The sequence below is a fragment of the Falco peregrinus genome, chromosome 1 (assembly GCF_023634155.1).
Source record: "Falco peregrinus isolate bFalPer1 chromosome 1, bFalPer1.pri, whole genome shotgun sequence".
NCBI lineage: Eukaryota > Metazoa > Chordata > Aves > Falconiformes > Falconidae > Falco > Falco peregrinus.
This window is the reverse complement of record NC_073721.1, coordinates 65,895,778-65,918,652: the sequence shown is the minus strand read 5'-3', so window position 1 is coordinate 65,918,652 and position 22,875 is coordinate 65,895,778. Positions and strand designations below refer to the sequence as shown.

The 22,875-nt window shown below is 42.5% G+C and overlaps 1 long non-coding RNA gene across 5 annotated transcripts in view; it reads right to left on the bottom strand.

Annotated features, from left to right (window-relative positions):
• LOC129785031 (uncharacterized) overlaps positions 1-22,875 on the bottom strand; it is a 158,750-nt gene that overhangs the window by 81,785 nt on the left and 54,090 nt on the right. Inside the window, exon 1 of one of the 5 annotated variants that reach the window (XR_008748482.1) lies at positions 10,696-10,813. The exons of the other annotated variants lie outside the window; for them this stretch is intronic. This is a non-coding gene — a long non-coding RNA (uncharacterized LOC129785031). Of the gene's footprint in view, positions 1-10,695; positions 10,814-22,875 lie in introns of those variants that run through there. 5 annotated transcript variants of the gene reach the window in all.

Sequence of the window (22,875 nt, the reverse complement as noted above, 5' to 3'; positions counted from 1 at the left end):
CCCTCTCATCCGCTGTAGATATACAAGGCTAAGTTGATGAGCTGTTCAGCTTAGTGTGAAATGTGTTACATTTTCCCCCCAGCTGCTTCCTGATTGCAGTATTTACTTTTAATCTCCTCTGCCTCAATGCCCGATAAAAACTTTGTCACATTAGATGGTGACAGATGGGAAAGAGAAGGGGGGGATCACTGCAAGGGAACGTCCTGGCTTCCCAATAATTTTTCACAACGCCAATTATGTCCTTCAGTGCTTCCCGGCATGTGCACCCATGTCAGCAGAGAAGGAAATAGAAAAGCATAAATAAAGACAAAACCAGGCACTGCGTGGCTTTAATCTGCAGAATAACATTTCTCATTTGGGTGAAATATTGTTGAATTCTCTCCTGTGCTGGAAATGGAGACACACACACATATATACACAGAGACACGGATGCGCAGAGTTCACAACTGCTTTCCTTATGCATGGGTACTATCATCCTCACAAGCAGTTCTGGTATTGTGAACAGAAAAGTGCAGAGGTCTCCTTTCTGAAAGGTATCCATGTCCAACAAGCCAGATCTTGTGCTCTTTAATCCAACCACCATTGACTAAATAGGGGTAACGTGAAGATTCTCATCTTTAGGGTATCAACACAGTTCTTGGGAAGGTTTAAGATCATGATACACCATGTTGTACTTGAGGCTGCTGGCAACCATCAGTTTCCAAGCCTAACCCTGGACGATGCTACATTTGTCACCTTTACATGTTCCATCCAAGATGGTGGGCTACAAGGGAAAAGTCTTTTGAATCTGAGTTACTTCTTGCTTAGGTCTCCAAGAGAAATGAAATGTAGTAGTTACAACCTGTATTGGTGGAGATGTATCTAGCAGCAGCTGAAGATAATCATGGAAGCAAAGGAAAAGGGCCCGAGGAGAAAGGTGACAGCTTTGACCTGGGCTGGGATTTAGCCAGTCCTATCAGGACAAAAAACCCCACTGCTTTCTGTTTGCCCTTACTACATTCAAGAAACAAGACTTTATGTACCTTCTTTGTATGCAAGGAAGAAAAAATAAAATAAAAATATAGTACTTCCCCAGACATTTTCTTTTTGACCTAAGAGAACCACACATGCTTTGGACCACAGCTAGTACTCTCTTTTTGACAGGCGTGGCTCAGTTCCAAACAGAATAGTTTGGTGACTTCCATTCCAAGCAGGATGGATAGGCAACGTCCCAGAGGAGTGCATAATCAAACAAGAAGGCATGATGGAAATGTAGCAACAGAGATGATGAGGAGGGAGGACCCTCAACTGGAACAGAAGGAAAGGGCAACCTTCCTAATAAGTGAAGCATATTACGATGGTGTACATGAATGTTCACAGGCAGGGCACATCCAAGGATCTTCCACCAGGCCAGAACCTGGCCTGCAGGAGTCTTAGTAAAAGCCAAGGCAATGCCCCTGTCCACATTATATATGAAATAAAGACACGTAATAAAGCAGGTGCTCTCAAACCAGGAGGCTTCCAGGTGCCTACAAATTAGGCATCAGCCAAGGAGTTACTCATTCAGTCCCTGGAAAATAACAATTAAGAGCGTGAATAAGAAGTCTCTGGGCTGAGGGCTAGAAGATTTAGCCGATACCAGGCAGAGGGCTGTGAGCCACAGAAGCAATGAAGAAGCCGCTGATGAAATGAACTATGCTTTATAAGAACCCAGGAAACAAATGGATGGAGCTGGAACAGAAAAGATAAGGCAAAGGACTGTTAGCATTATGTTCTTTAACTGTAGATTTACGCTACTGAAACATTACGATCTTAGACAGTGTCCTTCTGGCTGTGCATGTCCAGATTTTAGCCATCATGTCTATGTTTACGTGCCTGTCAGTATGGATGCACTATAGGCAGGTTTACAAAACCGATTATGGCAATGAAACTTGTCCAGAAGCTCAGCTACAATGGGCTCAGCATATCATAGATATGATATAGATAAAGAAAAATGGCCCTTTCCCTACAGGCAGAACCAGTGAGGTAACACAGGTCTCCTAAGAACTTGTTGACTGAAAAGGGCACAAATTAGCAGCCCCAGGCCAGCTAGAACTTAATGGATGTAGAAGCAAGAACATCCACTTAAAAGAGACAATTAGTATGAAGAGAAAAGAAATGTCACAGCAAATAGATTCAAGGAGAAGGGTAAAACTCAGATCTGAATCATTTTTAAAACCCTGTTGTCTTTCCAAAGGATGAGTGCTGAAGGCTAGGAACTGTACGTGGGCCTTTTCCAGTAGGACCCTCTGAGAAGAATCTTCGATAGAGCTGCTAAAAAATAGCATCATTTTTGCACAGATATAGCAGGTAATTGCTTCAGTGTGGTACCATGTCCTTAGAGTGACATTCTCTGCTCCTTCCCATTTTTATAACTATATCCACCCTTATCACTTGTGATTGACTAACTGATAAACGTTCTAAAAAATAAAATGTAGATTTGTCCAGACTATTTGTTTTAATCCAGCCTCCAAATCAGTCAGAGTAATATTCTCAGCTCTTCACTGCAATATTTTTGCAAACTAAATGAAGGCATTTCTACAAAGAAAAAAAAAAAAAAAAAGCAGACATCTACTGTCCTAACGTCATTTGATCTAGAAGTGTCTTTCTTAGGCAGGAGAAGAGCTGAATCATATTTTATTTCTCCAACTCTCCCTAGAGATTGTCAATGAGTTTTATTTGAATTTGCAAATTACATTATAGGAGCGGGACTGTCCTAGGAATCAGAGGCAAGAAACACGTTACTACTTAAATTTTTGTTTCCTTCTAAATGAGAAGGATAAGAAGCCCATATGCAAAGGACTCTTTCTCTTCTTTCATGCCAAGTTTATCAAGCAATACTCACGTCATGGTTTCTCCTCTCTGTTTACCTGCCCTACCGGCTACAACTCAGCACAATGTGATCAAAAGCTTTTTTGCCCACCAGTCTTAGAGCTTACACTTAGTGACTACTTAAGGACAGTGACCAACACTTAGAGAATTCTCTTTTTTTTCCCCGTTAAGAAAAACGTACACTTTCATGTTCCTCCCCCCAAAAATCAGACTTTTCTTCATTTAGGCACAATAAACTTCCTAATGATGGGAGAAAAACAACTGCCAGATATTCAGTGACTGTGTCGCTGTGCACCAGGAGGATTCCACATGCCACCCCATTAACTTCAGTCTCTAGAGGAAAGACAGGAGCTCAGCTTCAATGTGCACTCAACTTTGCTCTCCCTGACTTTTCTTAGCAAGCATCGCCAGTTCCTCAAAACTCCAGCTCCTAAAAATAACAGAAAATTCACTTGGGTTCCTCTAACCACGTGGTCCAGCATAGTAATGTAAGGAAGCAAGGTAAGCTAACCTCCCAAGTCAGAGATCTGGCTCTCTGTTCAAGACAAAGCATTGCAGATTGTATGAACAAGGGAGTCACTATATTACAGAATATAAACATGTAGGAAGGTCTCCTTGTTTTGCCAACAAACTGTTCTGGAAGGAAAAGAATACAGAGGGCTCAACTTGTCAGCTAGCAACCTAGTCAGCTGTCCAAGAAATACCTTATCACATTTAAGCGTGTGCTGGTTTTTGCTGGTATAGACTTAATTTTCTTCACAGTAGCTAGTATGGGGCCGTTTTGGATTTGTGCTGAAAACACTGCTGATAATTTAGGGATGTTGTAGTGACTGCTGAGCAGTGCTTACACAGCATCAAAGCCTTTTCTGCTTGTCACCCCACCCCACCAGCAGGTAGGCTGGGGGTGCACAAGGAGTTGGGAGGGGACACAGCCAGGACAGCTGACCCCAACAGACCAAACACCACATGACATGCTCAGCATATAAAGCTGGGGGAAAAAGGAGGAAGGGGGGCACATTCCACGTGAAGGCGTTTGTCTTCCCAAGTACCTGTTACACATTATGGAGCCCTGCTTTCCTGGAGATGGCTGAACACCTGCGTGCTCATGGGAAGTGGTGAAGGAATTCCTTGTTTTGCTTTGCTTGCATGTATGGCTTTTTGTTTTACCTATTAAGCTGTCTTTACATCAACCCACAAGTTTTCTCACTTTTACTCTTCCGATTCTCTCCCCCACCCCACTGGGAGGGAGGGAGGGAGCAGCTGTGTGGGGCTTAGTTGCTGGCTGGGGTTAAACCACAACAAAGGAATATACAGGAATTAACAAGCATGCTATTCCTTTGCCTGCTGTACGATTGCGTGCAGCACCTAAACCAGCACCTTGCATTTGTATCTGGCAATACACTTGTCAAGGTACATGTCAACAATGGTACAAGAATATAGCCTATATTTTTTTTTAAAATAGTCCAGCAAGTCCCATCAGCTTTCCACAAACATTAGGCCGAAATGTGCAGAGGCCTATGGAACTTAGACAACAATTCCCAAACCAGCTTCTCTTCAGTCATTCTGAACAGTCCATCTTCTATTTGCATAACTCAGAGGAATGACAAGGCAGGGGGGGAAGTAGGCAACATTTACTTGCAGACTGACTCATGCAACTTCAAAATCACAGGATGCTTACTGTGGTCCTGTGGGACATCCCGTATTTCCAGCACTTACCCAGCCCCAAGGCGCTCACCGTGTTGTGCTGTTGAAGTGCCAGCCACAGCAGTGACATGCAGCGTGTCACCAGCAGGGCAGAAGAGTGGACAGCCCACTGCCTCTTGGTGAGTGGGCCTCATTAAAATTCCCAGACCCACAGCGAAAATTGCATGGTGGTGGCTCAGAGTACACAAGTACTCCTATCAGCACTTTCAGTCAGTCATTCATTTTCACGGTCATCCCCACTTGATAACCACCCTCCCAAAGGCAGCACATGCAGGTTAAAAGGATTAGCGATACTTTACTCAAAGGGTACTTTTGCAGTAGTTAATACAGTATATAATAACTCCTGACAAGGAATAAAAAGCAACATTCTCCCTGCCCTATACAACACTGAAGTCAAATACTGCATGCCTGCACCATCCACACTACCGGTTTTGAGTTTACAGTCTGCAGACCACTGGAATCCCTCAAAATACTTGCAGAACAACTGCAAAAGGCACCTACAAGAGGCAATCCCATTGTCAGGAGGCTCGGTGTCACTATACGGGAGCCCACACATCCATGGAAAAGTGTTTTACAGATCCACAAACTTTAAAAAAAAAAAAGCTGAAAGACATTGTAAGCGTGGTAAATACTACAAAACCAAACATTTTAGATGTATTAATGAACAGGCATCAGTATGCAGACACCATTACTAGATTTGCCATGAAAGTCTTCAATGATAAGTGAAACTCCTTCTCAGTAAATTCTATTGATTTAAAGGATAATAAATGTTTATAAATCATCTGTATTATTTTGTTTCAAAGCATTTCTTATTTTCTTAAAAGATGACTAAACTTATTTAGGCTGAAATCACAGTGATATTTCATGTGTTTCTTATTTAAAGTCTTTGCAACAGTAGTGTATTTGTAAGATTAGCATATTTTTTTCCCTTGTGTTCTGCAGAAACTTAGTATGAATAGCAACATATTTATCTGCAGGGGAAAATAATGCAGTATGGCATCAGAAACCAAGAGATTTGGTTAGAGAGCAGTGATTCAGTGGAAAAGCCTTTGGTCTGAGCAGATACCAAATTGTTCAGAAGCAGGCAGGGTGATTTTACTACAAATACAGTTTTAATATTTATCTACAGGCACAAATTCTGTGAAGCAGATGGGTGACTAACTCCTTTTTATTGAACTTTAGTGAGAAGGTTTAGGGCTGTATTCAGCACTTCCCCCTTGTATGTCAGAACATCGGAAAAATCAGAAAGAGTCCAAACAATGTCTCTGAATCTGTTGAAGGGATTAGCTAGCATATTCCAAGCCCTTCAGCCTGGAATAGAGGCATTGTGGAGCATTTTGAAACATACCATAACTGTGACTAGGGCAGCAGGGGAAAAAAAGATGTGGGGTGCGGGGAACTCCCCACAAAAAGTTTTTGTTAATAATTCTGGTGGAATGACCCAAACTGATCTGAAACAACAACTCCCAACTGTGATGTCACTGTCTCCAGTGGTCCTCAGATCACATCAACAGACAGGAGCATCACAGCTGGACTTACGTACAATTCCTCACCTCCTACTGAGCAGGAGGAAACATCACAGCAAACTACTGGATACGGTCTGTGGATCTTAGGCAACCAGCGAAGTACAGCTGAATAGGAGGGGGCTGCTGGGCAGAGGCTTAGCTTCAAGACTACACCCTGCTCCCACAGAACCAACGAGCAGCAATCCCACAGGCCTCAGCAGGATCCAGCAGTGAGCTAACTCAGACCAGCAGGTCTGAAACATTAACATTAGGATCTAGGATCTCCACCTCTCACCTTCAGGTGAGAAAAAAACCCCACCTCTTCAAAGAAGTCTCAGAAGTACATTTTGACCAGACGTTTTTTGTCCACAGCTAGCTTGGATGTGAATTTGTGCCCTGTGGAAGTAGAACAGGAGCCCTTTTTGCTTCTCAGGCTTTGCAAAGGCAAGGGTAGTGGGTTTCAGAAAGATTATCTCACAGTTCAAACTCGTTAATGAAAGAAATAAATTAACCAAGCTCATTTTTCAGGGAATTCTTGTGTAAACTGGAAATTTTCCAGTCTGTGAGCCCCGCGCTGTGCTAACCCATAAATCACAGCAAGCAGGTTGTCTGTATAGTGAGAGCAGCCATGTTTGGAGATGTGGGGGGGGGGGTGTGAGGGGGGGTGAGAAACCAGCATATGTTCATGGACAAAAACCCATAAATGCAAAACAGGAAAAAAAAGAATACCTCCTTTGCCCACCACTGGAACAAAATAAAAAGCTTGGCCTCAGGCACTGGAACATACGCTGTCTGCAAAGAGCCCCCCAAACCAGGGGAAGGCACCTGAAACAGGTCAGCTTTTAATTGAATACAATATTAATTACTGCGTGCACCATTAACGGTTTGTGGGATTTGACTAATTAATGTAATAGTTTCTGAGTCACGCTCATTAAATATGAAAATTACGCCGGTGAAAGGTATCGGTTTCATTATCAATCTTGTATGGACAGGAGTGGGGGTGGGGAGAGGGTGCAGTGGAAAGATTCCCACCCTGAGTTATTGTGTTACTAGCGCTCTCCTCTTGGCATTGGCTCAGGTGGGCAGAAGGAAGAGGGAAAGGACAGAGGCAAGGAGAACAGGAGACATTGTCTAGTGTCATGAGCTAATGGCTGCAAGTCGGGACCCAAAAGCTCTCCAGCTCAGAGCGAATGCACACTTTTGCTTAATGGACAGAGCTGGCTGGTCTGCACGTAGCTCCAACAAGTTGTCAATTCCCACCATAATGCTTAAGTTTCCTTTATCCCCCTGGAACAAGCATAATGAGAGACTGATGTCACATGGGGTACTTAATTCATTAACCCATGTAAAACACATGGTGGTTCCTTAGTGAAAAACTCCAGGGAGGGTAATTGTCACTGTTAAAAGTCAGCTCCAGAGCATAATTAAGCACTACGAGTATGCTGAGATCTACTGCCATGGGACACAGCCCTCACATGGGGCAAAACTGTTACAGAAGAAGAACCAGAGATGTTATACCTCTCACTCCTATCCAGCAGGGTATGGGCAGCACTGGCGTGCTTTAGAAGGGACTGTCATCAGTCCTGTATGGGAAGAGTCACATGCATCCAAGATCTTTGGGGAAAGAAAGGAAAGAGAACATCAGCCCTTCAGGGTCCCCTTGCACCCTACCCACCACAACAGAGCAAAACGCAGAGGTCACCTTCTAGACTGAAACTTGAGAATAAGTACACTGCTGAGACGGGGTGTGGGGGGTGGGTGTACGTGTGTGTGTGTGAACCTCAAGAATGAGATAAAAGTCTAACATCACTTAGTGGGACCATTTCTGCAAGCAGCGTAGGGGGAGATAGGATCACCATCCTGTTAACAACGATGCTTAAACGCTGCACAGGGAGCCCTAGGGGAGTAGGAGGAGCAGAGAATTCCAGCGCTATTATTTTTGTAGCAGTCCTCTTGATTGATTCTGATCTGGCACATGCTATGGAGGTAAAGAGGGGAAAGGGGATGGCCTTGTGCCAGAGCCACACACCTTCACATTCATGCTGCAGGCACACATCAGCCTTGAAGGCCTAGATACGGGGAAGAGAAACCAGCAGGTGGGAAAAAAGCAAGAAGAGGACAACAGCACCCATGCAAACCCCAACCAACTCAAATCCCTGATTCTCCTTAAAAGGTAGGGGGGAAGAGAGCAAGCAGTAAACCTGTAAGAAAGAGGAAATCCCATGCGCTATGTTAGGGCTTTTATCACTTTGTCTAACAAGTACTGGCTTTCTGATTTATTTTTTTCTTCAAACTAATGCCAGTCTTCTTCATAAACAGCATCAGCTTGCCAGGAATCTGTGGCTGAGCCTGTTGAGAGTTGGTTAGATTGTGCACAGCCTGTTCCTCTTTGGGTTTATAACATGCACAACCAAGAACAGTCTGCAGGCTCCTGTACTGCACCCAAGGCATCGCCCCTTTGCTGTACATCTTCAGCTCAGTCACTCACACCTAAGTGTCCCTTTGCACTCCAAGCCTCACAGCCCTGAGCTGAGCAAGGAAGGCAGGTAGCTACAATCAGGTCTGTTTCATACAGGCACTAGGAGTGCCACGGGCTCTGAGAAAGCTGTAGAATTTGGAAGATCCATGGTATAATTAAATCTAAAGTTTAGATTAATATTATGGCAGGGCTCTCGGCAACAATGTTAACAAGGCTACGTTTGCTCTCTATAACAAGACAAGTAACCACTCACGTATGCAGCGAGAACAAGTTCCTCCTGTGATTCAAATCCTATACCAAACAAACAACTCTTCTTGTCTGAAACAATGCCCCATATAGTATTTTCCGTTCCTCCCTTCTTCCAGGTCTCTGCATTTCACTAAACTCTGTCCCACCTATTGTAAAGATGAGCTTTGCATTTTTAATCTGAGTTGATCAAAACAGCTGGGGTACTGCTGTCCTAGAAGCTACTCTGGAGCTGGCTGAAGATATTTTGGTTACACTTCTGTGCACATCTCAGGGATCACGAGAAGATCTCATTCACACTGCTCTCCCTCTTGCTTTGCTAAATGTAGCTCAGCCTAGGCTTACAAAGGTCTTTGTAAGGACCCGTCATCACAGTAGTTAATATGAAACTTTTGCCCCTAAACTGCTGGATTACCAAACACTGCTGTTCTTCCCAGAAGTATGCAACGGTGCCATTATCAAACAGGGCACCAGGCTACATAAATTCTTGTTCAAACTTTTACAGCCACTTCATACTGCCATAGTTCCTCCAGATTTTCATCCATGAGGATAGAGAGGACAGAGATAGAAAGGTTCCCTACCAAAAGCAAAGTTAAGGTGCTCTCCTCTAGGAAGCATGCTGAGGAACTGTGCTCAGCCCCTTGCTTCTTACTAGCACAGCAACAGCTTTCATCAGTTCACACTTTTATCTTCACTGACTGCATCCTCTGCTCACTAATCTGATCCTTTTCAATTCTGATTCTCCACAGCTTTTTTCATACATCTGCTGATGAAATAGGGGAGGATTTTCAGACCTGAGTAAAGGACAGGATTCTATACACAGAAGTCCTGGTTGGAAAAGGAAAACCCACACCCAACACAGAGCAGTTTGTGCTAGGGGGAAAGCCTTTGCAGCGATGAAAATATCCAGGTTGCAGCTACATAATCAATATATACCATGGTCGCCTTTATCTCCCATAACTTTGCTAACATGAGTTCATGGTGTCTAACGAATTTAGCACTATATACTGTTGAGATACACTCCCACTGTCCGCTACTTCTTTCTATTTCCTTTTAAACATTTCCATAGCTCACATGTATCTCTGAATGAAAGTCAGTGCTCCCAAATGAACATGGCATTAGACACTTTCAACTTCAGTTACAAGGAGAGTACAAAGTAAGAACATGCAAGATAATGCAGTTAAACTTCAAAGCAGGTAAGCATGCCTATACTGAAGCTGCAGCAAATTAAGTTACTGCTTAAATACCAGTCAGATGAACGCAACAGCACTGCCCTGCAGATCAATAATGTTCCATCAGACATCAGAAAGTGAATCACTGAGGAGCAGGAGGGGTCGGTTGTTTTGTTACATGTTTTTGGTGGGGGGTGGGGGGTGGGGGGGTGGTGTTTAAGATATCTCTTCCACCCCATCACACATCGCAGTTATATAGGCATGTGTCAGCACCTGCTAACAAATACATTTAGGAGATAATACCTAATTGCTGTCAGTACCTAATTTAATTGTTACAACTGCACAGACTTTATTTATGATACCATGACAAAGTGGCATTTATCTAAGCAAATTCATAAGTACTTTATTCATCCCCTCCTCAGTACCAGACTCGAGTGGATAAATTCAGACTGCCTTAGATTCCCCCTCAAAACATCCTTCTGTGCTTCTCTGGATTAAAAGAGGAGAAGAACTGGTCAATGTAACACACAAAGAAATTGCAGTAAAGCTAAGGCAATAAACATTTTTTTTTCTTACTGTAAAGACTTTCAGGTTTAAAACAAGTGTCAAAGTTCTGCTGTTGTAAGCTTTACAAGAAAGACAGTTTAATTTTTCCAAACAAAAAGATATTAAGAAACCAGCAAAGGGATTTTTGAGTTTCTCCGTTATCATTCAGCCTAGCAGTTTTACCCTTACTCACAAAGCATTGCTTAGGTGGTTCTTCTTGCCTGAAGACTTTGGAATGGTTTCAGAAGAAAGTATTGCTGTCCCATCAAAAAGTACAGCACAGAGACCAATAGCGAGTTCTCCAAGGCACTGGAGTCAGTGACAGAACTAGGAATACAAGACCACAGCTGTGACGTTAAGGCTAAAACAAGCACATAATTCTGAGCACAGGAATAAAAATAATGTCCTACTGTTGAATGATGCTTCACAAGTAGAAACACATCACAATTACTGCTCCAGAGAATTTACAGTGCCAGCATATGTGACATAAATCCCTAACAGCAACACGCTGATAGACATAACAAAATTTGAGGTGTATATTTACCAGGTTTAGTCTCAAACTTGCTTGGGCAAGCTGATTATTGGAATTTCAATATGGACGGGAGGTATTGATCACACCATGCATTATGTGCTTTATGAACTTAGGCAAGGAACTGTCTGTCCTAGCAAGATGGGGCAGCAGTGAGTAGTACACTCTATCTAAGCTAGATCTCTGGAGAGAAGCCTTCGCACTGCACAAACATGAGGTGTGAAATGAAATGTAAGACAGGGAAGTGAGCCAAAGCCCGTGGGTCTGCAGTCAGACCAGTTTGCTGTCCCATGCAAGCCAGACAAAGCACCATTTGTCTTTTAGTTCTTAGCAGGGTAGGAAAAATTAGAGATCGTTTGTATCCAATAGCTTCCTCTGCCGGTGGGGAAACCTAGAAGTAACAGCCCTGAGTAGAGCTAACATATTAGGAAGAAACTGATGTTTCACTTTTTTGTAACGTTGTTTTGAATTACCCATCTCATGCATAACTCTTTCCCTAGTAGCATTCAGTATCTGGACAGAAAATTAAGAGAGCGCGTGCATTCCTTTCCAAGTTGAAAGACCTTGTACAGGGCTGACTGGCAGCACTCCCTGAACTTATCATCCAGCAGGAGTAATGAGTTCTCAGACATTTGGGACATATGTTTTCTACCAAACTGAAAAGACAGATTTAGGGCAAGACTCCAAGAATTAGAGGGTAGCCTCCCTTACCAAGCACAAGGCAGCACTTCAGTAAACAGAAAACAGAGCACAAAAGGCAGCTTATAAGCAAGTCCATTCCCACTCCAGCCGGTAGCTATGTGACGGGGGCCTCTCTCATATGGGAGCTTTCACTCAAGTCAGCTCCATATCCCACAGACTCACAGATAGACACCCTCGGTGGCTGGGCCTTTATGGAACATATTCAGAAGGGAACAGATGGGTCAGAGGACATTAAATTCTATACCAGAGCTTGTTACACATTCTGTAATTTTTTTTCTTTTACAACATATCTATAGATAATGATGCTATCTTCATTCCTTCATACTAAAACGGGAGGCAAGCACAATGGATGGAACTGACCTGCACTGCAGCACTCTTCCTTAACCACTCCTACTTCATTTCTTTCAACATCCCCACCTCCAAAGAGTAGCTTCGGCCAGCAAACAAGAGCATGGCAGATAGCTACAGACATCTGCAGGAACAGGCCTTCACATGTAGAATCCAAAAAGCTCTCGTGACAAACAGTTCATAGAGGACACATAGTTCACCGCTTCCACCAGCTGCGTATTTTCTAGAGATTTGTCCAGTCTAGTTTTAAACTTATGCCAAGCAGCAGAGATGGTATCACTTGTCTTGAGAAACTGTTTTTCTATCTTTGGTCCAAGATTTTTCTTTCGTTCCAGTATCCCTCCCAAGGCTTGCCAAAAAGGATCAAATGCTAGTGGGAGCTTAAAACATTCAGCTTGTTTGCAGATTGAATGCACTTTGCTTTCTCTCCAGCCCCCTGATCAGCTCCTAGGCTTCTAACGTGGACACACTCAGCTTTATGATCCTGAAGGGCTGTGTCTACACAGAGACAAGAGGGAGAAATGGCAGCAGCCATTCAGGAAAGCAGTCATACCTGAAAGAGATCCAAGGAATACCCCTTTTCCTTGTTCACACGACAGTATTATCATTGCAGTAACACATAATAGCACTTCTGCATCCAGCCAGGTGTGCTCTGCTTTGGTTCAGCAATCCTGGTCTTACACACCATGTAAACTGTGGAGGGCATCACTATGCGTCAGTACTATTCTGCTGGAGAAATACCCCAAGAATACACCTCTGCTTTGGCCCCCATCTACTTAATTACACACTCCACCCCCAAAATGGCAGCCTCTACCCATCAGGAGCCTTTCTGAGAGGCAACAAGAGGCTTTACGGTAGACTGCATGCTGCTCTACAAAGATATGTGGATCATTAACACAAGCAAGCCTGCAGCTTCACCATTAATCACTGGCTGGCTCAACACCTGCATTCTGCAGACAGCCTTCACTGAAGAAAGTTTGCAGCTGGCCCAGCTCTGGCTGAGCTTCCTCATACCCACCAACCATCTCCACTCTCCATTTGTCAATTGTAAGTGATAATTTCTATTCAATCTGATACATATTATAAGAATATAAACAAATGCCTCTGGCTGTATCGTGGCTGCGATCACTTCCCTTTATAGCCATCATTTATTACAGGCAGACAGGTGGCCGTTCAGTGGAATGCCGAAGAGGCTATCACCTGGACAATCACCGGGAAACACACTCACATTTACATTCTTCCCAAGCAGACAGGCAAGGAGGTGTGCAATTTCTGGAAAAACTTCACTCTGCTCCAAAATTTCTTCCTTTCCTAGCCATGTAAGTCACAGGAGCAAGTCTGAATACTACCAGCCTAGCCCACCAAGGAACGCTAATTTCAAATTTAAAGTTATTTAGGATTTTTGAAAATAGGGAGGGGGTCTGGGGAAGATCTGCCCCCATTTACTTCATTTTCCATCTTACAGTTTTGACACAGGATATGTGTGTTTTCTAAATACCAGCTGGTTTACTTCACAAATATATACAAAATGTGGAGATGGCAGCAGCTTTGTTGCTCAAATGGAGTTTGAAAGAAGACTTATTATCCACTACTGCTAGGCACATGTAGTGTTTCATTTCAAAAAGACCTTGGAATTCATATATAGGAATTATTTCACCTCCCTTTAAAACACTGTCACCTCGAAAACAGATAGATGTCAGGTTACTTCACAACTCCAGCAGCAGCAGTCAGGACAGAAAGTGAACAGTATTGCAGTAACAGCACTTACAGAACACAGAATATAATTAACACATTTGTCAAATTCTAGAACAACGATGTTAACATCAGCTCTTGCATCAACATGAAAGGACCTCAGCCTTAAACTGCCTCTGAAACACCACAATCTCACAAGGACAGCATAGTCAGACATCAGTGCAGGGTATTAGTTCAGAACAGACGCATAATCACAGGATGAGCAAGCCCTTACCAGCAGCCCTGAGAGCAGGACCTGGGCTCCTCATGTAGGCCCTGGTACTTGGGAACTTGTCAGAACGCAGTTTTGCCTGGAGTGCTGCAAGGACAGAGCAAGGAAGGCTGGAGCAGAAAAGTTACTGTAGGATCATGTCATAGCTTTTAACATTACTATTCATTGTTCCCAAGATTATAGCTTACATTGTGGCAAGACAATCAATGTTCACTATCAAGTTCACAAAAAACAGACAGACCAGAGGTCCATTACGTCAAGTATACTGTCCCACCAACAGCTAGCACCAGATGCTTGGGGAAGATTCTACTTTCTCCAAGTATACTCTTCTAGCACCCAGTCCTTTAGGGAGTTCATAAAGCCAAAGGCTGTATTCAAGCCATTCCATTTTTAGCCATCGATGGACTTGAATGCCTAATCTCATTTAGATTCTTGGTCACCCACAACATCCCTTGAGAATAAATTCTACTGCTAAATTCAGCTTGATACCCAAGAGTATTGCCACCTTCTGCTCTTCATGTAGCACCCACCCAATGAAACCTAGAGACTTATTCACTAGTTTGTACAACTCTGTAGGTCTCAATCACAGCTGACCATCCATTTCCCATCACACACACACCTCTCTCCAACGCTGTCCTCCCAAGAGGTACAGACGAGAGTTCTTCTATTACTGCCCAGCATAGCAAAGTTATTATTCAGTGATTTCCCAATCTATCAGCAACGTAGTCACATTTTAGGGCACAAAGGCAGGCACGAGAGTTGAGGTGTCAGTGCCCAGAGACTCTCTATCTGCAGACACGGGCAAATCCCTTAACCTCCTTTTACCTTTACTCCTCTACCTTCAAGCTAGATACAGCATTTTCTTACTTTTGGAACATGAGCCAAAGTTACACTATAAATGCCTGCAAAGTATTTTATGAACATGAATAAAAGTAGCCATAAATACATTAAACATAACTCCCGAAATTTCCACACTGTGTCCTACCAAAGGTCATTCGGAGAAGAGATGGGTACAACTGAAAGACATTAGCTTAGACAGAGAGAAGAAATACAGCAAACACCTTTACCACTTCAGCATATGACCTGGAGATGGAATCAAGTAGGCTCAGAGCACAGCTTCACACAAGCAGACAGCATGTGACTTTCAGCATCAGACATCTATGAAGGCACTGTAATAATATTCCTGCACGTAACAACATAGTTGTTCTCAGCATCTTGGGATGATCCTGTGAAACAAACTTCCAGGATAAGCATGAGTAAGTGCCATCTGTGATCACGTCACTCAGCTGGGAATCATTGCTGCCAGCACGCTCAGCCGAGCCTATTGCACACCAGTGTTCATTGCTAAAGGGACTTTTTAAAAAGCAGGAGAGGCACAGTCTGCCCCACATCTCCTGAGAGAACAAGCTCCAGGCTTGGTGCACACATAGTGTCACTGAAGATACTTTTCCACAAACATATGCTATTGGTGCCTGTCCATCTTCCTCCACCAGCCAACCTGGGATATGCTAAGGAGAATTTCAGCACATAAATAATAGTAAGTCAGACAGTATCACCCTTGAGAAACAACTCACTGGGTGCTACCTACCCCTCACAGCCAGTAGAAGTATTTGCTTTCACTTAAAACCTGTGCAGGCCACTGGGATCGCAAGCACTTCTGATAATTCCTCAGGTCACCTCACATTTAGTCCTACCACCACCAGTTTTCTGTCACACACAACACTCCAAAACAAAGCAAGGTAAGCAAAGTAACATACCATCTCTCCAAAATCCTCCTCCAGCAGCACCTCTCTTCCTTCCAAACCGTGCCATGCAGCAGTACCTCCTCACATTCTTGTTAGCACCAATTGAATAAACCTGTTCTCCACAAATTTGCTTAGTCCCTCTTTGAACATGTTAGTGCTCTCAGGTCCCACAGCCTCCAGCAGCCAGGCACAGAAGGTCTTTACTTGCTTTAGCCCAACCTCTTGTCAGCTCTGCGGAGCACTGCCTTGTTCTAGTATAGCACAATTCAGCAAGTAACACTTTTCCATTTGCCTTATCTATTATTTTCTTCTGCAAAGGCAATTTTTGAAAGCACTTCCACAGAGCTTTTTCCCAGAGCCTACCAAAAATTTGCTACCTTTGCTGTGAGGGATCCCTTCCCCCAACAGCACTTCTTACCACAGGGGCCCTAAATAGAATCAGGTGCAGTCAGGAGGAAGAAACAAGCTGCCTCCACTTCTGCACTCCGCCAGTCTCCCAGCTGCACTCATCAGCCCTTGCCTGCAAAAGGGCTGAACTCCTTTCCCCAGAGGAAGAAGCTAGAACAGCGAAGTTAGGTTGACTGCACTAAAAGGAGTATCTGCAGACACGGGTCCTGGGCTTTCAGTTTAATGCATAGCCCAATAGATAAGGCTGTTCCCTGTGCACGTGGCTGTGTTCATGACCAAAGGACACACTAGCTCCTTTCCAGAGGAATCAGCTTAGAAAAACGTAGGGATTAGGGCTGAGGATATAGATGGTTGCATACCAGAAATACAGGCTCTGCTGATGCTGTTTTTATAGCAGTAGCTTGCTGAGGCTGCCGCGCTACAAAGAACTGGAATCCAAAGGCCAGTTTGCAGCAATGGGGGAAATTACAGTGGTTTTGGCCCCAGCAGTCAGCTAATAGATGTGTGGCTACTGCACCAACAGCTTCACTACTATGTTAAAGGGTGGGACTCTTCTTTTCCTGCAGAGACCTTCCAAATGAGGAGGCTCCAGCTCCTGAGGCAGCCAGCCAGCCGTGGCACTGTAGGTGAGAGCTGCATGTGGAGCCCAGAGAGGAGTAGCTAAGCCTGTACTGCCTGTTGTGTCAAGCGCATAGGAGTGTCTCTGAGCAGGGACAGACCGAATTGATGTTGCTTTGAAAGTGCTGGGGAAGCCTTCTGCAATGAAGGCACGTGCAATATGGTTGCTGCTCTGTTGGCTTTTTAATAAAGTGGTAGTCCAGACTGCCTTAGTCCCAGTTCAAATTTGAATTTTGCAGGCAGGAAACAGGGCCAGGATCAGATCCCTCTTTTGGAGGCAGTGAGAACAGGGAATACCCAACTGTAATTAACCTAGCTACTGAAAGGAACCTAACTGTAATTAACCCAAACCTAACACTGAATAAAAATTAGTCCTGGTAATTGATAAACAGTGATGGAGTTACCAGGCAGTGATGTGTGGACTCCACCGATGTCTCTGTGTCTCTCTGGGATCCCCAGCACAAGCAGCAATGAAGCATTTTCTCACCTCCTCCCTCGCTCCACAAGACAGTTTCCGAAGCGCTGGACTGCGTGCATGACTATATGCTGTCTGCCTGCACAGCTTTCCCCAGCCCACAGAAAGAGGAAGAGATGGATCCAGAAACGGCAGGACTATACGCCAGAAGAGAAAGCCTCTACCAAAACCATCCAGCCCAAATGCTCACAGACCAGGCAGGCTCACAAAAGCATCTCGGACAGGTCACTGGTTTGGTTGACTGGTTCACTGTCAGATTTCCTCTTCACCCACCCAAGCTATCTTTCCTGTGCACCACCTGTGAAACGTGCATTTCTAACACACTATTTAATCAGCACAAGACAAAGCGATGTAGCTCTGGCTGAGAACTGCTTTGCCAATAGACAGCAAATGGTAGAAGCCACCCATTAGAGCCGAGAACCCCATTTGATATAGCTGTTTGATTTCCTTTCCAAGGGTTTTGTATCTGCCCCTTTCCAAATCTATTGTTTCCTCACTCCGATATTTCAAAGCACAATAAGAATTAACGGACTATGAAAATTATTATCTTACAACTGAAAGTTCTTGCAAGCCTTCCCCCAAATTAATTACCTTTGACATAATTACAATTTTGGGGAATGTTTCTGCTTCCTGTGGAAACTTCGTATTTTTCATTCAAATAAAAAAGATGATCTGCCACAGTGCTCTGTAGTGGTGGTCAATGTCCTCACTAAGGCTTCTTAGCAGGGCAGCCGAGGTGCATTAAAGGAGACACAATACACCAAAACAGCCCAGTCTAGTGAGAAAGACAGAAGAAGCCCATGAGCTGTAAATCCCAGAAAGAAACATTTAGCAGTTCAAATCTACATAGTCAGTTATTTCGGATTTCATTTTACATGGAAAATTAAACCACCTCCTCACATTTCCATGCTCTTCCCCAAAGTTTTTCCTTTAGATGAAAGTCTGTTTTTCTAAACAACTCAGCCTCCTAAATAACTTTGAAATTCTATTTTTGCAGTAATCTGTGACAGAGGCAACCAGAGCTGAACACAATACTATGAGGCTATTGTTCTACCAATTTGGTATTATCTATAGTTTACACATTTTTTATTCTGTTCTTAAACATTGGCTGGTGAAAGGTTAGGCTCTCTGCATTTCTAGTTGAAAAATTGATACTGGCGATAAAGAATGAGCTAAAAAGACAAGCAAAATTCTAATACTGTTGGGTTTGTTTGGATTTTATTTTTTGTCTGAGGTGATGTTTATAGCACAGAAAATGTATAGAGGTGCAATGCTCAGATCTGTAAAACTTAGGGTCTGTAAAATTGCAGAGCAAAATCGGGAAAAGGTTCAGCTTTCCCCATAGCAAATATATCTCGCTTAGGATAGTCCTAGATCTGAAGGTCAAAAAAGGCAAGCTCCAACAGCAATTTGGTGCAGTTTCACTTCACATTGCAGGTTCATCCACAAGTCCACAAACTCTTTTTTTTTCCAAGCGTTTTCCCCACTAGGGAAAATACGTTGGATGACAATAAACATATACATGGAGATCTTAATCTGTTTTTCACGTATCTCAGTGCAATGTGTTTCACTTTGAACAGGCCACCTAGATTAAGTAGAAGTTAATTAGAACAGTCCCTCTTTTTTTGCTAATTAAAACTCAAGACTTGGTAAAGGAGGGGTAAGACAAGACTTTATTACTCTTAGATGGTCCTAAGAAGACCCATAAATACATCTCTTCTTCCTGTGATACCATTCATCTTCTGCTTTTCCTACTTCTCTTTGCCAACAATGAGATCCCAGTAAACAACCTCAAGTGAAATTTGCAACTGTCAGATAAACATTAAAAATGCTTCTCTTGTCCTTTCCCATTGATAGTCCCATTAATATTGTAATAGAACAAAAAGTTATGAAAATGAACGCATGCTGGGTTTGGAAATGAATGATGCAGACAGCAGCTGTGAAATATATACACTTGAATATGCATAGACAAAGAGATACAGTGCACCCACAAAAAATGTTTATACACTTACATGTAATATTTTAAGATACAGGACTCAGTTCTAACCTCATGCTACTGTACACTGTGAAGCAACTCCATTGACTTTTGCCTGGTGTAATTTCAGCAGAAGCAAAATCAGAATTCAACTGCTGTGGCTTTTTCTGAGAAAAATATGGTGTCTACTCCATTTTTCTGTGCTGTTATTTTTTTTAATATTTACTTTTAGTTGGAGACTAGTATTACAAACTGCTTTTGCCTGTTTAGTCCTTCCTCACAGTATGCAAAACTCTGGTCGTATGTCTACTCTTAATTTAAAAAATCTGTACCTCAAACTTAAGTGAAGTAGTATGAAAAAAAAATCATAAACATTGAAGTCAAGCTCTTTTATTCAAACTTGCCCTTTAGACACTTATTAATTCAAACAGTATCCACTAAAAATCTTCAAAAAAGAGCAATGCAGTCCTCCCGGTCCCACAATGAAAATGCTGTATCTGGTGCCCTCTGTCCTCCTGAATCCTCACTGAAATCATTGACAGTTCTGCAAAATGAGTCAGGTTCCAAAATAATCCCAAAACTGTCTTAAAAGATCATGAGATAGTGTTGTCTTTTATATATATACATTTGTATGTATATATAAAAACATATATATATATGCATATACATGTACTGGATTTTCCTATCAGGCTTTTACATTTTGTGGGCTTTTAACATTCTGTTTCAAGCTTTTCTGTAGAGATAAAAGCTTTGCATGCTTTTAATAAAACGAGAGTTCTTCAAGGGAAAGCAGGATTTCAGAGGCTGGAGTTTCAGGAATACTCCCAGGTAGACAGGCAGCTGTGATGGGTCGGTAACCGTACAGGGACACTCCACAGAGACAAAGTCTGCCTGAGAGGCTTTCCCTGCTTGAACAAGACCTTAGCTCTCTGAACAAAAACACGCTACCAGTCATATTGTTCTAATTCCCAAATTAATGAAATTTTGTTGGGTCATTTCATAATGTCAGGAAGCATTTAGACGCTTCCAGTCATCTATTTCTGAAGTCCCTTAATGTTGCATGCCTAGAATTCTCTCTCTTCTGAGCCTTGTACTTTTCAAATGCAAGTCCTACATGCTTATACTACCCTATGTAAGCCAAAAGATAGTAGGCTGGGAACACCAACTGGATCTTCCAAACTCATGGTTCTCCATCGTTCAGCTCTACTGCCGTTTTGCACAGAAATCATTCCCTAGTTGACTTATGCTTGTATTAAGCAAAGACAGAACAAAACAACAAAAAAAGATGTTAATTTTATAGTGTTTTCTAGCATCATAGAAACAGCCTGTCAACATTCTCAAGTTGCAACAGTCTTGAAATTGGTGTATTTTTACCTGTTATGAAGCATCATTGCAAAAGCAAAATTGTTTTTTGATGTTCTCATCAAAGTCACAAAAAGGTCAGTCAGTCTTATCAGATTTCAACCGCTCTAGTGCCTTTTGAACTGAAAGTTGTTTCATTCATCCACTCTGAAATACTGATTATTGAAAAATTCCACTTTAGACTTCTGCTATTTTAATCACAGATCACTGGAAAAGTAATCAACTTCTTGAATTTATATTAAATTTTCTTCTGAGTGGCAGTCAAGTTAGGTATAAGGACTCCAGTTGAATGAAATTAGAAACTCACATGAGATTGTCAGTGTTGCAGACTTTAGTAGCTGAGAGCAAGGGACTGTACTGCAGTCACGAAATCTGGATAGTCAAGAGGTGCTGTGTGTCTTCCCACAGACAACATACTCTGGTGAGTTAACATAAATAACAATAAACGCAGTTGAACACACTAGAAGAACATTTCCCCAGATACCTCACAGGAAAGGTTCACCACATTCTTGGTGCTTTTCTTTGTAATTTATTGCCAAATAATCTTTGCACCAATAGTGCACTGCACTTCATACTAGAACATGGTCTTACAAACCTGACTGGGTACCTCTCAGGAGTCCCCTGGGAGTACTACTTTTCAACAGCAACATTTACTAGAAGAGCGTATACAAAGACATCAAGTTTCCTCACAATTAAAAGTTATTTTTATAACTTTTGTTTATAGTTTGTTTTGCAAAACAACTTTCTTTTTCTAATCCATTTTTATTTGATTTGTGATGATTTACACGAAGCATTTGTTCATATTTGTTAATTTAGGGGTTGAATGACAGTTCTTCCTGTACAGTTTCTTCCCTTTAATTTGTATACCATGTTACCATTGTCACAAAAATGTCACTATTGGAATGTCACCATTGTCACAAAAATCTTTTCTGGTAAGGGGAAAAGTTAACTGCTTACCCTGGGGTGTTGCACAGTTACCCCCCAATTCACTACCAACAAGCTTCAGCTCCAAAATGGCTCTCTTCAAATGTTTGTTGAAGCAGGTCAGTTGAAGTGTCACGGAGCAGAGGACGAAAGAGCTTTCCACTGATTCGCCCCCGTGCTGTCATTTGCATGAGGGCAGTAGGGCTATAAAGATTTCCCCTCGTCAAATGGGATTTTATGCCTATGCAGCATTGGTATGAATAAGGAAAAAGAAAGAGACAAACTGAGAAAAAGAGAAAAAAAAGGATCAGTCTGCTGCTGGACATGCCCAGGAGTAACAACCATGAGACCCTGTCACGGAGGGACTTCGATAAGCAAAGGATTCACCACGCCTTTGCTGCGATGGAAATGCAGCCCACAGCACCAACACAAAGTTCAGCCTGAATCTGGCACTCCGCTTGCGGTTCGTTTTTTCTTGAGCCTCAGGGAAACAAGTGCGATAGAGAAAGAGTGTAGGGCAGAGTTGGAACCCTTCTTCCACTTAACAAAGCATCATCAGAGAGCAAGCATCAAGGAAAATAAGCACTATGATGATCCATGCATTCACTGCCTGCCCTCAAAGGTCAGCATTTCTTAAACCATCCAGGACATTACATTCTTTGCACAGTCTCCAGCCATTTAGCAATGGATGGCAAAGGAAGCTAAAGCTCTAATGGAATGAAGTGTCAAAGAGAGCTTTTTGTATAAAGAACTAGAGAAAAGAAAAGAAAATGGATATTTTAACTTTTATCTTGGAATTAGTTAATATTCACACTTAACTGCTGAACTGGCTAAATTCTTTTCTTTTCTTAAGGACCTTTATAAATTTCATCATTAATAAAATCAGACATTCAATTAGCAGGGAATTTCTGATTGCTAGCTGAGATTTCCCCCCCAACAGTTTCTCTTTTTCACTCTTTCTAGTCTCTCTTTTTATTTTCCCCTCCTACCCCTGTGTCCCCCCTTCCCTGAAAAACCTGGGGAAAGTGAAAACTGACTCCATTAACCTCTGTCATTACCTAAATCCATCTCTTAATTAATATGAGTTAATATGATTAATCAAAATAATGAGACAAACCTATTAAATTAGGGTGTTTAAATTACAAATGGAAGTGGTAAAGGCAAAGGGGCTGATAACGAATAGCTGCAGTCAGAGACGGGGTTAGCTCTTTAAATGATATGTGACAATCAGCAGAGAGAATCAAGAATGAGGGGAAATCAGCAAGATCCATGTGAGGAAAATATTTTACATGCACGAAGAACGATGCTGTTCAAATGCCTGGTA